At 24.3% G+C, this 16532-nt stretch overlaps 1 protein-coding gene across 2 annotated transcripts in view; it reads right to left on the reverse strand.

The window, feature by feature from the left end:
* Positions 1 to 4484, reverse strand: part of LOC122507190 — a 456874-nt gene extending 452390 nt beyond the window's left edge. For both annotated transcript variants that reach the window (XM_043619783.1, XM_043619782.1), the window contains exon 1: positions 4221 to 4484. The gene's annotated coding sequence lies outside the window, so the exon portion shown is untranslated. The remainder of the gene's footprint in view (positions 1 to 4220) is intronic.
* Positions 4485 to 16532: the final 12048 nt, after the last annotated feature.

A 16532-nucleotide genomic window follows, 5' to 3' on the forward strand; every position in this document is an offset into this window, starting at 1 on the left:
TAGTGTTCTTTATTCTAGATATTATTTTTCTCTCTAAATTTCAGTCGGGAAAAAATTTGTTTGAAACAATGAAATTTAGGTTGAATTAAAACCAAATTTTAGTTTTTAATTTAAATTTAAATTTAAATTTAGATTTTAATGATAAAAAAAAAGAAGAAACTAGGGAAAAAATAGATCAAATTTCCATATTTAGTCAGATGGTAAATTTAGTTTAAAAACAAAAATACTAAATGACAATCGAATTGTTTGTATGTATAGTATACGTATATATATTTATTTTAAGAAATATAGGCAACAAGAGCAAATATTTATAGGAGGGAAAACCGAGTTGAAATCTTATTGTTAAAGACCATCGACTGTTCGTGGTCACATTTAGATAATCACTATTCATAGAGCAGCTATAGAACTCTAGTACATACTGCTATAGTGCACTGTTCTATTGTGCAATGTTATCACAGACTAAGGTCATTAGTACCAGAATGATAAAGTAACATCGAGTTAGAATATCAAGAGAGGGTAGCGAGATATCATTTTGGTTAGAGAATATACAGATAACTAATGTTCTTCTTGTACCTAATTTTAATGATACCCCTGCTCATTTCGTCCCTCATTGTATTATAACTCAATAAAAAAAAAAAATTCAAGAAAAAAAATTATTCTATACTGAATTAACAAAAGAAAAATTAAACATTTGTTTCGGAAAAACAAAATCGGAAACTTAAATAATTAGTTGAAATTTTTGACAAATACATTCTAAAATAATTGTATACAAAATAATATAATTATTATAATTTCCCATATAGAGTCTGGACCATATTTTTTACTTTTTATTTAAATTTACTGACTTGTTTAAATTTTTCGGATCAATTTTTCTAAAATATTTTTTTGCAATAAATATATGTTTTTGTAATGAATATTTTTTTATTAAAAACTTATTTTTAAAAAAACGTACATAGGTAAGTTTTTTTAAAAAATAATCGTATATATCTAATTTTTTATAATTCAATTTAAGTTTATATTTTTAAATTTGACATAAAGCAATTTTCTCAATTTTAACTTCTAAATATAATTGAAGTGACTTTTAAAAACTCGATACTAATTTAAGTGTCTTTTCATGAAAAGGTAAATTTTTAAATTAAGACAAAGTACAAAAATAATTTAGTTTTCAAAAATAAAAATAAATCGTCACTTATAAATATCTGAACATTAAGAAAGAAAATTCATCAGAAATGTAAGAATAAATGCAAATACATTTATAAATAAGCAATTGCTTTCATTTTTCCATTTCTGATGCGAAGTTACTTTCATTATTTTCATAATAAATTACCTTTTAACTATAATAATCTAATTATTATTTCTTATTTTTAAAAATTTTAATACAATTCTTCGCAAAAATTCGATTATTTTTTAAAATAAAAAAATTCTTCTCAGAAATTCAATTATTTTCGATGCAATTTTAAAACATTTTCTTGAAATGATTCAATTATTTATAAAAAGTGTTAATAAAATTTTTCCAAAAGATTTCCATGTCAAAAATAAACCTTAAATCAATTTTTTAATTACAATTATTAACAAACATGATTAATTGAAGAACTTGAAATAAATACTTTCTAAAATTTAATTACTTTCATGTCAATTAAAATTATTTCAAAAACTGCATTATTTTTAAAAAATTCAAAAAAAAATTCTGCAAAACAATTTAATTGCAAATTTTCGGAAATTTTTATTAAATTCTTCGTGAGAATTCAATTATTTTTACAAATAATAAAATTCTTCTCAAGAATTCAATTATTTTTATAAATAATAAAATGCTTCTCTAGAATTTAATTAATTGCAATATTATTTAACATTTCCCGGAAGGATTCCATATTTTTAAAAATTGTTAACAAAATTTTTCGCAAGAATTTTCAAAAATAAACATTTTTTTCGCTTGAATTCAATTAATTTCGGTCCAATTTTTAAAAAAATCTCTAATTCAATTATTTCTAAAAAATTTTAATAAAATCCAAATATCAAATTTTTTAATTACAATTATTAACAAACATGACTAACTTAAAAAGATGAAATAAATACTTCGTAAAATTCAATTAGTTTCAGAATTTGCAATTAAAATTATTAAAAAAGCTTTGTATTGGAAAAATTAAAAAAAAAATCTGTAAAACAATTTAATTGCATATTTTCAAAAATTTTTATAAAATTCTTCGTAAGAATTCAATTATTTGCAATATTATTTTAATAACATTTCTCGGAAGGATTCAATATTTATAAAATTTGTTAACAAAATTTATCGCAAAAATTCAATTATTTTCAACAGTTTCGATATAATGTTTTATAAAAAATCAATTATTTTCATAAATAAACATTTTTTCGCATGAATTCAATTAATTTTGGTCCAATTTTTATAAAAGTTCTCACGCAAGAATTCAATTATTTCTAAAACATTTTAATAAAATTCAAGAATCAAATTTTTTAATTACAATTATTAACAAACATACTTAACTTAAAAAGTTGAAATAAATACTTCGTAAAATTCAATTAGTTTTAGAATTGGCAATTTAAATTACCAAAAAAAAACTGTATTGGAAAAATTCAAAAAACATCTGTAAAAAAATTTAATTGCATATTTTCAAAAATTTTTATAAAATTCTTCGTAAGAATTCAATTATTGTTATAAATAATGAGATTTATCTCAGGAATTCAATTATTTGCAATATAATTTTAATAACATTTTTTAACTAAATAAATTTTTTTCATTTAACTCTGTCAATTTTTAAAAATTGTAACACAAAAAAAATTTTTCGTTCAAAATGTTAGGAAAATTTATTATAATAATAAAAAAAAATGTATTGCCTTTGTCTAAATCTACATCACTTGAAAATAACTAATTATTAGAAAAACTTGAATTTAAAAATATTTATATTAACAATTTTTAATTTCTACAGACTTTTTTTTGTTTATTTCAACATTTAAAATTATTATTTATTTTAATCATTAACGTTATGTAAAAAAACAAAATTTTTTGTTAACAAATTGAATTATTATTATTATTATTTTTATTAATTAGTAATATTTCAAAAAAACATTTTTAACTCTATTCAATTTATGATAATTATATTAGTTATCACAAATTAAATTTGTGACGTATTATTAATGAAATAATAAAGAAAAAAATTTTTATTACATTTTTTTCTTTCAAATTAATTTTTAAATGCAATTTCCATGAATTTATATTAATAAGGAAAAATAAACATATAAATAAAACAATTATTCATTTAAGTGTAACCATTTTCAGTATTTCAATTAATATTTAGTATTGGTTTAATTTTCAAAGTGAACATGTTATCATTTTGCGTAATTTAATTAATATGTACACGTCCATGTATCTATAGATGCTATATACATTTAAATTAAACTGATACACCTCCATCAATAAATATATTCAAAAGATTTATATATTTATAATTATCGTTAACATTTCATTTAATACAAAATGGAAATTATACACTATTATTATTCAAATTATTCATTATCATTAAAACGTACATCATTCAACTAATTATTTACTACATGGTTTCGCAATAACAATTCGAAATTAATTCAAAAAAAAAAAAATAATAAATAAAACATAATGAATAGAAAAAAAATTGTCTCGAAAATTGTCTGAAAAAATTACTCGAAATAGAAAAATAATAAAGAAAAGTTAACCTTAAATTTTCCACGTCAAAAAAAAAAAGAAAAACTAAATTTTTTCTCCCTGTAATTTCAGAAATTATTGTGCAAATAAAGATAAAAGTCGAAAACAAATGACAGTAAATCAGGGATTATGAAAAAAGGGGTCAACAATAGTCCCTCTAAAGTAAATATGTTCGCGTCACTTTGTTTATTTATCCCGCCAAAACAGCTGTTCGTTAAGATGTGATTCAATTAGAGCAAATAAACATTAATAATAGAATAAATATCGAACAAAAAAGTCTTTAGATTTAATCTATTTATGAAATCAAAAATTAAATCTCCCATATCGGGAAAAAGGGAAAAACGAAAAAAAAAACCAAATTTAGAAAAGCAGGTCAAAAAAAGGTTCTAACCTCTCAACGCCGGCCTCCTTTTCAGACCCATTATATACTTATATATGAAATCAATCTCCCGGCTTTCACAAACAACAACAAAAAAAAACCACCCGAAACAGATTTCAAATATAACAATAAAAAGAAAAAACTTACCATCGTTTTGTTGATGAATTCCTTTAGTAACCCTCGTCGAAATCCACTTGACACCGGACAATCCGTATAAGAGAAAGAGTGCAGTAATGCTCGATTAACCCTTAAATCCGCTCCTCACCCATGAAAATCGACGATATTTTCACTGAAATGTGAAATTTATATCCTTAATGCACATTATTATATCACACTATTTTTCTTCCGTCACCGAACATTATCGCGACAAAAAACTGTTAAAAACATCCAATGATACTTCATCTTTAAAGGGATTAATTAATAACTGAAAGGCAGTCAACCGCGCAAAAACCGAGGGCAGAGGGGGGGAGGGAGGGAAACGATTGAGCAATAATTTTTATTGGCGGGATAATGTCCAAATCAGAAATGTTTACAATTTAAACAACGCGTTCTGATTGGGTCACGACTTTATACCCTAAAGTTGGCAATTAACACTTCTTTTCCCCCAACAATATCGCCTTTAACTTCCGGTAAATTTTTATTTTTGCGTATAAACGAAAAAAATGTGAAAAAAAACCGGCACCTCGGACCAGAAAGGCAACGAACGATCGATTCTACCACCAAAAGCAGCGTGCTACGACTACTGCTTTTCCGGGTCGCCCTTGTAAATTTTCCCCCGTGAAAAATCAAAACTTTTCCCAGAATTTTAGTCTTTTTAACTTATTTCCGATTTTGAGCACTCGCACTAAATAAAAGGAAAAGAAAAGAGATTCACAGTTTTGGTTTGGTTTTTTTTTTTTTTTTTGACAGTTCGGGTGGTTTCTGATCGAAGGAAGAGAGAATTTCACGTAACTCACTCGTGAAGTATTCGCCCCGGACTGAAAGCTGAAACTGACTAGGAGCATCCGAGGCGAGGCGAATCGAGTCGAGTCGACGCGACGGGAGGAGAGTTCAGTCATTGGTCGTGGAAGTCGTTCGCAGGGGAGAATTTCTACATGGAACTGTGTATTAAAAAAAAGTGTGTGAGTATAAAGAATTTCACTTTTTAATTTTTTAATTTTTTGATAATTTTTATCACTTTAAATTATTATTGAGGAAGTGGAAAAAACATTTTTGGAAACTTTCCAAATTCCGTTGAGAAAATACATCTTTTGTTTTCTCACTACCCGAAGAACTCTTTGTTTACAATTTCTTTCAGAGGGCGATTGCGGTCATAAGATAAGGGTTCTTGTCACTATTTACAGTTGACACAGCACATTTTTGAATATTAAATTAAACTTTGATACAAATATTTTCGTCAAACAAATGTATATATTTACGATGCAAGCAATAGGAATAGTATTTTACTTTTTTAGGTTATGTTTGCCGCAGCGCCGAACATTTGCACCGGACTTTTTTTCCTTTTTCCTTAACAATCGACAATAATTAAACAAATTTTTAACTTTAACAATAACAGTAGACAGTTGAATAGAAAACTAATATTACATTTAGTAATTAAGAAGAAATCGAAGAAATTAATAAAAATTGGAATTGCAAATTTTTATTTTTTTTTTAGGTTATGTTTGCTGTCAAGGACTTCGTTCTTTTGTTTTTGGAAAATACGGACGAAATTTCTATACATATTTGAAGAATCGAATGCATTGAATGAAAAGGTTAGCAGGAAAGTTAATAATTTTACAGGTGAATAATTATTTTTTAATAAATTCGAATTTTTTAAATTGTCACGCAATTTCGTTAAAAATTTGCCATTTATAACACGAAAAAGCTCTTGCTTTTTTCATAATAACCTTGGTCGCTTTTTGATATTTATTTTCGTGTATTCAAATTAAAATTGCAAACGCTTTCGAGAGATAAAATTATTGCAATTACTCTTTAAAAATATAAATTGTGCTCCTGTATTCAAATTTTTTTCGCAGATTACTTTTTTTATATTTAAATTACCAGTTATTCAATTTAAATACAATAATTTAATGACTAGTTAATTTAATGTAATCTTAATTTTAATTAATTTTAGTTAATTTCAATTTTCAATTTAATTAATTTAAATACAATAATTTAATGACTAGTTAATTTAATGTAATATTAATTTTAGTTAACTTCAATTTTGATTAATTTTAATTTTAGTTAATTTTAATTTTAATTAATTTCAATTTTAGTTCATTTAAGTTTATATTTTTAAATTTGGTATAAAACATTTTTCTCAGTTTTAACTTTAAATATACCCACATAGCACCATAGTATGAGGTAAGGTTATGTTGAGTACTAATCGTAAGGCACATAAGGTTACACAATATTGCTGCGGTAGACCTGAGGTGAACTAAAAACTTCCGCCATGGAGGTAAGGTTACATGTTAGGGTGTGGTGAGTATATATGATAAGGCCATGGTAACCTTACACGTTAAGGTTAAGGTAACCTTACACGTTAAGGTTGATGTAACCTTACACGTTAAGGTTGAGGTAACGTTACATGTTAAGGTTGAGGTAAGGTTACATGTCAAGGTTGAGGTAAGGTAATTATTAAGTTGTAAGGTTGAGGTAAGGTTAAGGTAAGGTTGTGATAAATTTACCAGTTATGGAAAATATTAAAAAAATAATTAATAAATAAATATTCAATTAAAAAGTTAGTTTGTTGCTCTTCTCTATTTTGGAAACCTGACATGAAGCAGAAAATTTTGAAAACAAATTTGGGGGGACTGGGATTCGAACCCGGGATCGACGCGCATAAACCTATCATTCTAACTAACTGAGCTAAGTAGAGAACTGGCAGAAGGAAAATTAATGTTGCCTTTAAGGTGAACCAAGAAGATGATTAACTCCTTAAAGGCAATATTAATTTTCCTTCTACCAGTTCTCTACTTAGCTCAGTTAGTTAGAATGATAGGTTTATGCGCGTCGATCCCGGGTTCAAATCCCAGTCCCCCCAAATTTGTTTTCAAAATTTTCTGCTTCATGTCAGGTTTCCAAAATAGAGAGGAGCAACAAACTAACTTTTTAATTGAATATTTATTTATTAATTATTTTTTCAATATTTTCCATAACTGGTAAATTTATCACAACCTTACCTTAGCCTTACCTCAACCTTACAACTTAATAATTACCTTACCTCAACCTTGACATGTAACCTTACCTCAACCTTAACATGTAACGTTACCTCAACCTTAACGTGTAAGGTTACATCAACATTAACGTGTAAGGTTACCTTAACCTTAACGTGTAAGGTTACCATGGCCTTATCATATATACTCACCACACCCTAACATGTAACCTTACCTCCATGGCGGAAGTTTTTAGTTCACCTCAGGTCTACCGCAGCAATATTGTGTAACCTTATGTGCCTTACGATTAGTACTCAACATAACCTTACCTCATACTATTGTGCTATGTGGGTAATTAAAGTGACTTTTAAAAACTCAATACTAATTAAGGGTCTTCTCATGAAAAGGTAAATTATTAAATTAAGACAAAGTACAAAAATAATTTTTGTTTTAAAATAAAAAGAAATCGTCACTTATAAATATCAGAACATTAAAAAAAAAAGTTCATCCGAAATGTAAGAATAAATGCAAATACAATTATTAATAAGTAATTGCTTTTATTTTTCCATTTATGATGCGAAGTTTCTTTCATAATTTTCATTGTAAATTAGCTTTTAACTATAATAATCTAATTAGTATTTATTTTAAAAAATTTTAATACAATTCTTCGCAAAAATTCGATTTTTTTATAATTAAAAAAATTCTTCTCAGGAATTCAATTATTTTCGATACAATTTTAAAACATTTTCTCGAAATGATTCAATTATTTATAAAAAGTGTTAATAAAATTCTTCCAAAAGATTTTCTTCGTAAGAATTCAATTATTTTTATAAATAATAAAATTTTTCTCAAGAATTCAATTATTTGCAAAAATTATTTAACATTTCTCGGAAGGATTCAATATTTATAAAAATTGTTAACAAAATTTTTCGCAAGAATTCAATTATTTTCAAAAGTTTCGATAGAATGTTTTATAAGAAATCAATTGTTTTCACAAATAAACATTTTTTTCGCTTGAATTCAATTAATTTCAATGCAATTTTTATAAAATTTCTCTCAAAAATTCAATTATTTCTAAAAAAAATTTTAATAAAATTCAAGAATCAAATTTTTTAATTACAATTATTAACAAACATGATTAACTTAAAAAATTAAATAAATACCTCGTAAAATTCAATTAGTTTCAGAATTGACAATTAAAATTATTAAATAAAAACGTTGTATTGGAAAAATTCAAAAAAAAATCTGTAAAACAATTTAGTTGCATATTTTCAAAACATTTTGAAAAATTTTTCTTAAGAGTTCAATTATTTTTATAAATAATAAGATTCATCTCCAGAATTGAATTATTTGCAATATAATTTTAATAACATTTTGTAACTAAATGAATTACAAATATTTTTCATTTCACTCTGGCAATTTTTAATAATTTTAACACAAAAAAAATGTTTCGTTCAAAATCTTAGGAAAATTTATTATAATTAATTAATTATGTTAGTTAATTTAAATTTTCAATTTAATTTATGTAAATACAATAATTTAATTACTAGTTAATTTAATTTTAATTAATTTTTATTTTAGTTAATTTCAATTTTTTTTAATTTTAATTAATTTCAATTTTTTAGTTAATTTTAATTTCAATTAATTCCAATTTTAGTTTTAATTAATTTCAATTTTAGTTAATTTTAATTTGAATTTCAGTTTTCAATTTTAATAGTTTAGTTTTTCAATTTAAATCCCTAGTTTTAAAAGATAAAAAGTACCAATTTGTCTCTAATGTGGAAGATTAATTTAATTGACTTACAATTTTATAGGCATTGTCTTTTGGAAGAAAAATATGACAATGGATGGTTGGAACTGTTGGATAGCTTCGAGACTCTTGACTCCCAAGACATTGAAGGGGGTAAACCGCGAGAGAACTTTAAACCCGCTGAAATCGCTTTAAGCGATTCCATCCCTCGATTCTTTGAAAGTCTGGGCGATAGTTTCACCCCAGGGAGTATGGTCGTTCAAATCGAAAGAGAATTACTCCAAACACCCTGGCTCTTCGAATCTCATAAGAACAGGCTAAACTCATTAGACGTTGCAATCAAAAACAAATGAGTTCCAAGATTAGTAATTTAATCATAGCGATCGTTTGATAATTCAATCTCTTAGCGATCTTTTTTTATTATATAATCTAAATCATTGCGGATGATATAAATTCAATCAACTCTTGTAATGTATAAAAGGATTATGAAAAATCATTTTACTGTGCCCGGCGAATATTTATAATGGATTTATCCTTCTTTTTATCTTTCAAAAAAAAAAAGAAAAAAAGAGAGAGAGAGAGAATTATATCCAAAGCTATTTTCACCTTTTTATGCATTCGAATTTCTATAGTATCTTGCATTTTTCCCAAGAACGAATAGAAACGATATTTTTCACGATTTTCCCTGGTTCTTCAATTCGACCCCGCGAGCACGCACGTGCCATGTATTTTGCGAAATATTTCTCAAAACCTCTCGTAAGGAACACTCGGCAAAGTCCGACCAGTGCAGAATTTCAAAATATCTCTCCGTAAATTTTCAGCTCGAAACTCCTGTCTGAGTTATTCAATGCTTGCAAATTGAAAAAAAAGAAACTTTATACTTAAAATTGGAGAACTTGAGAAAAATTCAAACTGTATATATGAGAGAGAAAGAGATAAAGAACTAGTATTTAAAAAAGATATAATTTCGTTATAATTTTTTTTTACAGAAGATTATAAAAGTATCTTTTTTTCAGGTTCGCTGGGAAAATTGACACTAATTTTCGATTTCTGGATGAGAAGAAAAATAATTACGTTGGACTTGTTAAAATTCTACTCGCAAGGAATTGAGACTAATTTTTTCGTTTCTGGATGAGCAAAAGAAAATGTTCGGGATAATAATTCTACTCGCTGAAAAAATTGACACTAATCTTCGATTTCTGGATGTGGAATAAAATTTTGACGTTGGACTTTTTAAACTTATACTCGCAGAGGAATTGAGACTAATTTTCCATTTTTTGATGAGCAAAAAAATAATGTTCGGAATAATAATTCTACTCGCTGGAAAAGTTGACGCTAATTTTTTCATTTCTGGATGAGAAATAAAATAACAACGTTGGACGTATTAAAATTCTACTCTCAAGGAATTGGCATTGATTTTCGATTTCTGGATAAGCAAAGGAAAATAATGGCGATGATAAAAAAAAATCCAAAGCCCTAGGAATTGAGAGTAATTTTATATTTCTGGATGAGGAAAGATGTCATCGATCAACATGGAGATGACAGGTGAGAATTATTAACTTATTTTTAATGAAACGTAATATTATCGCATATAACTTATTTTTAATAATTTAATTTTTTAAGTTTATATTTTTAAATCTGATATAAAACATTTTTCTCAATTATAACTTTATATATAATTAAAGTGACTTTTAAAAACTCGATACTTAAGTGTCTTTTCATGAAAAGGTAAATTATTAAATTAAGACAAAGTACAAAAATAATTAAGTTTTCAAAATAAAAATAAATCGTCACTTATAAATATCAGAACGTTAAGACAAAAAATTCTTCGGAAATGTAAAAATATATGCAACGAAATTATGAGAGTGATGCATTTATTTTTTCATTTCTGATGTAAAGTTTCTATTATAATTTTCAAACGTAGAGTGTTTTCAGGACCTTAATTTTTGTCAAATAAAATTGTTTATATTGTGGCCTTGGGTCCAATATATAAACAATTTTATTATAATTTTCATAAAAATAGCTTTTAACTAATTAATTATAATTACTATTTATTATTTTCAAAAGTATTAATAAAATTCTTCGCAAGAATTCAACTATTCTTATAAATAATAAAATTCTTCACAGGAATTCAATTACTTGCAACACAATTTTAAAAAAATTTTTTGAAAGAATTCAATTATTTATAAAACTTGTTAATAGCATTTTTTGAAACAATACAATTATCCTTAAAATTTTTTATAAAACGTTTTATAAGAATTCAATTATTTTCATAGATAATAAATTTTTTCGCGTGAATTCAATTATTTTCAATAGAATTTTTTTTAAATTATCGTAAAAATTCAATTATTATCAACAACTTTAATGAAATTCAGGAAAGAATTTAATTATTTCCAAAAAAATTTAATAAAATTCAGTAATCAAATTTTTAATTTTTAATTATTATTAGCAAACACAATTATTTTGAAAACTTGAAAGAAATACTTCGCAAAATTCAATTATTTTCAGAATTTGCAATTAAAATTATTAAAACAAACTGCATTATTTTCAAAAAATTCAAAGAAATTTTGCAAAACAATTTTATTGCCTTATTTAGAAATTTTTATAAAATTCTTCGGAAGAATTCAATTATTTTTGTAAATAAAAAAATTCTTCTGAGGAATTCAATTATTTTCAATATAATTTTAAAACATTTTCTCGAAATGATTTAATTATTTATAAAAAGTCTTAATAACATTTTCCGAAAGAATTGAATTATTTTCAAAAGTATACATAGAATGTTTTATAAGAATTCAATTATTTTCTTAAATAATAAATTTTTTCGCATGAATTAAATTATTTTCAGTACAATTTTTATAAAATTTCTCATAAGATTTCAATTATTTTCAAAAATTGTAATAATATTCTGGAAAGAAGTCAATAATTTGAAAAAAAATTTAATAAAATTCAATAAACAAATTTCTAATTATAATTATTAACGAACACGATTATTTCGAGAATTTGAAATAAATACTTCATAAAATTAAATTACGTTCAGAATTTGCAATTGAAATTATTAAAAACAAACTGCATTATTTTTAAAAAATTCAAAGAAATTTTGCAAAACAATTTAATTGCATTATTTAGAAATTTTTATAAAATTCTTCGCAAAAATTCGATTATTTTTATAAATAAAAAAAAAATTCTTCTGAGAAATTCTATTATTTTCAATACAATTTTAAAAAAAACTTCCCGAAAGAATTCAATTATTTATAAAACTTGTTAATAGCATTTTTCGAAACAATTCAATTATCCTTAAAATTTTTCATAAAATGTTTTATAAGAATTCAATGATTTTCACAAATAATACATTTTTTTTGCTTGAATTCAATTATTTTCAAAAATATTTAATAAAATTCAGTAATAATCAAAATTTTAATTGTTATTAACAAACATGATTATTTTGAAAACTTGAAATAAATTACTCGTATAAACATTATTCAGAAATTTTTATAAAATTTTTCGCAAGAATTTGATTATTTTTATAAATAAAAAAGAATTCTTCTGAGAAATTCTATTATTTTCAATATACAATTTTAAAAAAATTTCTCGAAATTATTCAATTATTTATAAAAATTGTTAATAAAATTTTTCAAAACAATTCAATTATCCTTAAAAGTTTTGATAAAACGTTTTATAAGAATATAATTATTTTCATAAATAATCAATTTTTTCGCATGAATTCAATTATTTTTAATAGAATTTTTTTTTTCAAATTATCGCAAAAATTCAATTATTATCATAAATTTTAATAAAATTCTGGGAAGGTTTCAATTATTTCAAAAAAAAATTTAATAAAATTCAGTAATAAAAATTTTTAATTATTAACAAACATGATTATTTTGAAAACTCGAAATTCAATTACTTTCAGAATTTGCAATTAAAATTTTAAAAAGAAACTGCATTATTTTCAAAAAATCAAAGAAATTTTGCACAACAAAAATTCAATTACTTTTATAAATAATATAATTCTTCGCAGAATGTTAATTATTTTCAATACATTTTAAATGATATTTTTTTGCAAGAATTACATTATTTTTTTTATTTTTTATAAAGTTTGTCGAAAGAATTGAATCATTTGCATAAATTTCGACACAATTTTGATTAAAATTCAATTATTTTCAATGCAATTGTAACTAAATTTGTTCTCGCGGGAATTCAATTATTTTCAATTGAATTTTAATAAAGCTTCTCGAAAAGAATTTAATGATAAATTATTTTTCAATTATATCTAAATAAATTACTGACCATTATAAAAAAAACTGAAACATTTAGAATCAATTTATTTTTTTAATACGTGACGCAATTTAGTAATTTACTCTTTTATAAAAAGGAGTTTTAGAATAAAATCGAGTTGTTCAAAAATACTTCAATTTTTTAAAACTAAAATTGAGAAAAATGTTTTATTTTAAGCATCATGAATAAGAAAATTGATTAGAAACACAAAAAGTAAATACAGAAATTATTTTAATTTTTTATATTTTTTTATAATTATTTTAATTTCTCTATTTACTTTACTAATAAATGGTACAATATTTTATTGTCCCATTTTATTATTCTCATGAAAAATTTGCTTCTATTATTACTTTTCTTTCTAAATATGATTCATTTGTTAAAAATACGAGATTTTTCCATCTCCAAAAAACAAAAACACTTCGTCGAACTAATAATAGTCTGTGTATTTTCAATAGAATTTGAAAGAGAGGAGAGTTTCAATTCTCGAATTTCTTTGAATTGTGTCTGCACATAGTCTCCACATAGTCTTTCTTTTAAAAGAGGGGAAAAAGGATTTTTCCTCTAAACTTTTGAAAACGCAACTCTCTATTAGCTCAATTTTAGAGAATTCGCTATTTTCCGCCATTGGACCTGAAGCGTATCGTTTTCTTTATCTTTTTCTCGTCTATATATATATATAGAAGTCTCTTGCATTTGGAATGCATGCGCGACATCGAATTGAAACCAAGGATAGAAGGAATAGAAATCAAACGACTAGCAAAAGGCTTTGGATTTTCGATTCTAAACCAAAACTGAATGGCAACCAAAGACTTTACGCGCTTGCTCCTGGAACCGCAGTACACGGGTTCGGATAATAACACGCGGCATCCCAGTAGAGAGCCAGCGAGTGGGAGAGTCAAACCGCATCCCTACATCGATATACACATCACGTATTGGTTTGTACACCCGCACACACCGGTTGCACCTGTGCCTTCTACGGATATACAACTCCTAGAATGTTGTACCTGTGTACATCGAAGGCTAGAGATCCTTCCCGAGGGATGCATTATACATGTGTGCCCCCCCTCTGCCCCTCCCTTTCCCTATTTCGAGACCAAAAAGGGATCGTATTGGCTTCTTCTCCACCCCCCGCACTTCAAGATTGATAAATAATATTATTTCCTTTTTCCTTTGGACTCTTCCTTCCTTCCTTCCTGTTTTCCTGTTTTTGAACAAACTTTTCAACCATTTTCCACCCAATCTATTGTAATTTTCGCGAATTTGTATTTCCTTTAGTTTCCTTTTTTTGACCTCAACAACATTTATTTATTTTTCTTTTTTTTTGTCGTCGTCGTCGTTCTAGATTCCATTGCACGTGGACATGTTGAGAATTTTGATATATATTTACACCGCATCTCACTTTTCAATCCTTCACTATGGGTGAGCAGGTCTCTTCGAATTTTCAATTCCCTGTACTTTAAGACTCGGTCTCGTAAATCCCCCGGTGAATTCGAAATTGAAATTAGGTTCCCTAAAGCTTTGCGGTTTAGAGGGTCTCTAAACCCTTTCGTTTGGAATTAAACCCTCTTGGAGTATTAAATCTAATTGTAATCATTGTAGTTGAAATTTGTACAGGGTTGAGCAATAATTATACGACTGTTTTATTACTTGTGAAAATAAGCAGTTTGCGACATTTTCTTTCCTCTTTTTTTTTTGTTTCTTTCGATCGAAATTTTTCTTCTTCGATTGAATATAGAAGAAATTAATTTCTAGTATATTTAATTCTATGAAATTTTAAAACTGAAATTTTATTTCAGGGTTGTCACAAAAATTTAATTTTGTTCCAAACTTCCATACAAAATTTTAACTTTTTCCCTGACTCTGCATATTATTCACAACAAAAATTATTAGATACTCAAAGAAAATGTTGTATTACATTTATTTACGAATTCAATTATTTCTAAAAAAAAATTCGCGTTATAATCCTTTTTATATTCAATTATAATATAAAATTTTAAATGAAATTCATTTTTTAATCAATTTTCAGTAAAAAACTTTTCGAGAATTCAATTGTTTAAATACAAAAATAAATAATTTTTATTAAATAATTAAATATTTCTTAAAATTGAATTTTTATGAAGAATTTTATCAAAATTTTTAAAAATAATTGAATTTTTCAGAATTTTTAAAAACTTTTTGAAAATAATTAAATTCCATCGAGAAATTTCATTAAAAAATTGAAAATAATTAAAATCTCACGAAGAATTTTATTAAATTTTTTTTTAAATAATTGAGTTTCTGTGAAAAATGTTATTATTGAAAAGAATTGAATTCTTGGGAAGAATTTTATTAAAATTTCTTAAATATTTGAATTGCTTCGAAGAATTTTATTTTTTACGAAAATAATTGAATTGTTTCGAAGATTTTTACAAACATTTTTGACATTAATTGAAACTATAAATTTAAATTTTCGACCATTTTAATTTGAACCCTCTTCAAAATTCAATTATTTCTAAAAATGCACGTTATAATGCTTTTAATATTCAATTATAATATAAAACTTTAAGTGAAATTCGTTTTTTAAGCAATTTTTCGTAGAAAATTTTTCGAGAATTCAATTATTTAATTACAAAAATAAATAATTTATTAAATAATTGAATATTTCTCAAAATTGCATTTTTATGAAGAGTTTTATCAAAATTTTTAAAAATAATTGAATTTTTTCGGTGAATTTAAAAAAAATTTTAATAAAGATAGCAACTTTCTATCATTTTATTTAAAATTGTATAAAAAATAATTGAAATTCTGCGATAAGTTTTGTTATTTATGAAAATAATTGAATTCTTGCAACGAATTTTATTAAAAAAATTTTTTTTTTAAAGAATTGAATTCTTGTGAAGAATTTTATTTGCGAAAATAATTGAATTCCGGAGACAAATATTATTATTTATGAAAATATTTAATTTCTTCTGAAGAATTTTATTAAAAATTTTTTTAAATAATTGTTTTTCTCAGAATTTTTTAAAACATTTTGAAAATAATTAAATTTCATTCAAAAATTGAAAATAATTGAAATCTGACGAAGAATTTTATTACATTTCTTTTTAAATAATTGAATTTCTGTAAAAAATTTTATTATTGAAAAGAATTGAATTCTTGGGAAGAATTTTATTCAAATTTCTTTAATAATTGAATTGCTTCGAAGAATTTTACTTTTTGCGAAAATAATTGAATTGTTTTGAAGATTTTTACAAAAATTTTTGATAATAATTGCATTCTAAGGAAGAATGTTATATTTTACGAAAATAATTGTGTTCAAAA

Source organism: Leptopilina heterotoma, unplaced genomic scaffold (genome assembly GCF_015476425.1).
Source record: "Leptopilina heterotoma isolate Lh14 unplaced genomic scaffold, ASM1547642v1 Lhet_45, whole genome shotgun sequence".
Taxonomy (NCBI): Eukaryota; Metazoa; Arthropoda; class Insecta; order Hymenoptera; family Figitidae; genus Leptopilina; species Leptopilina heterotoma.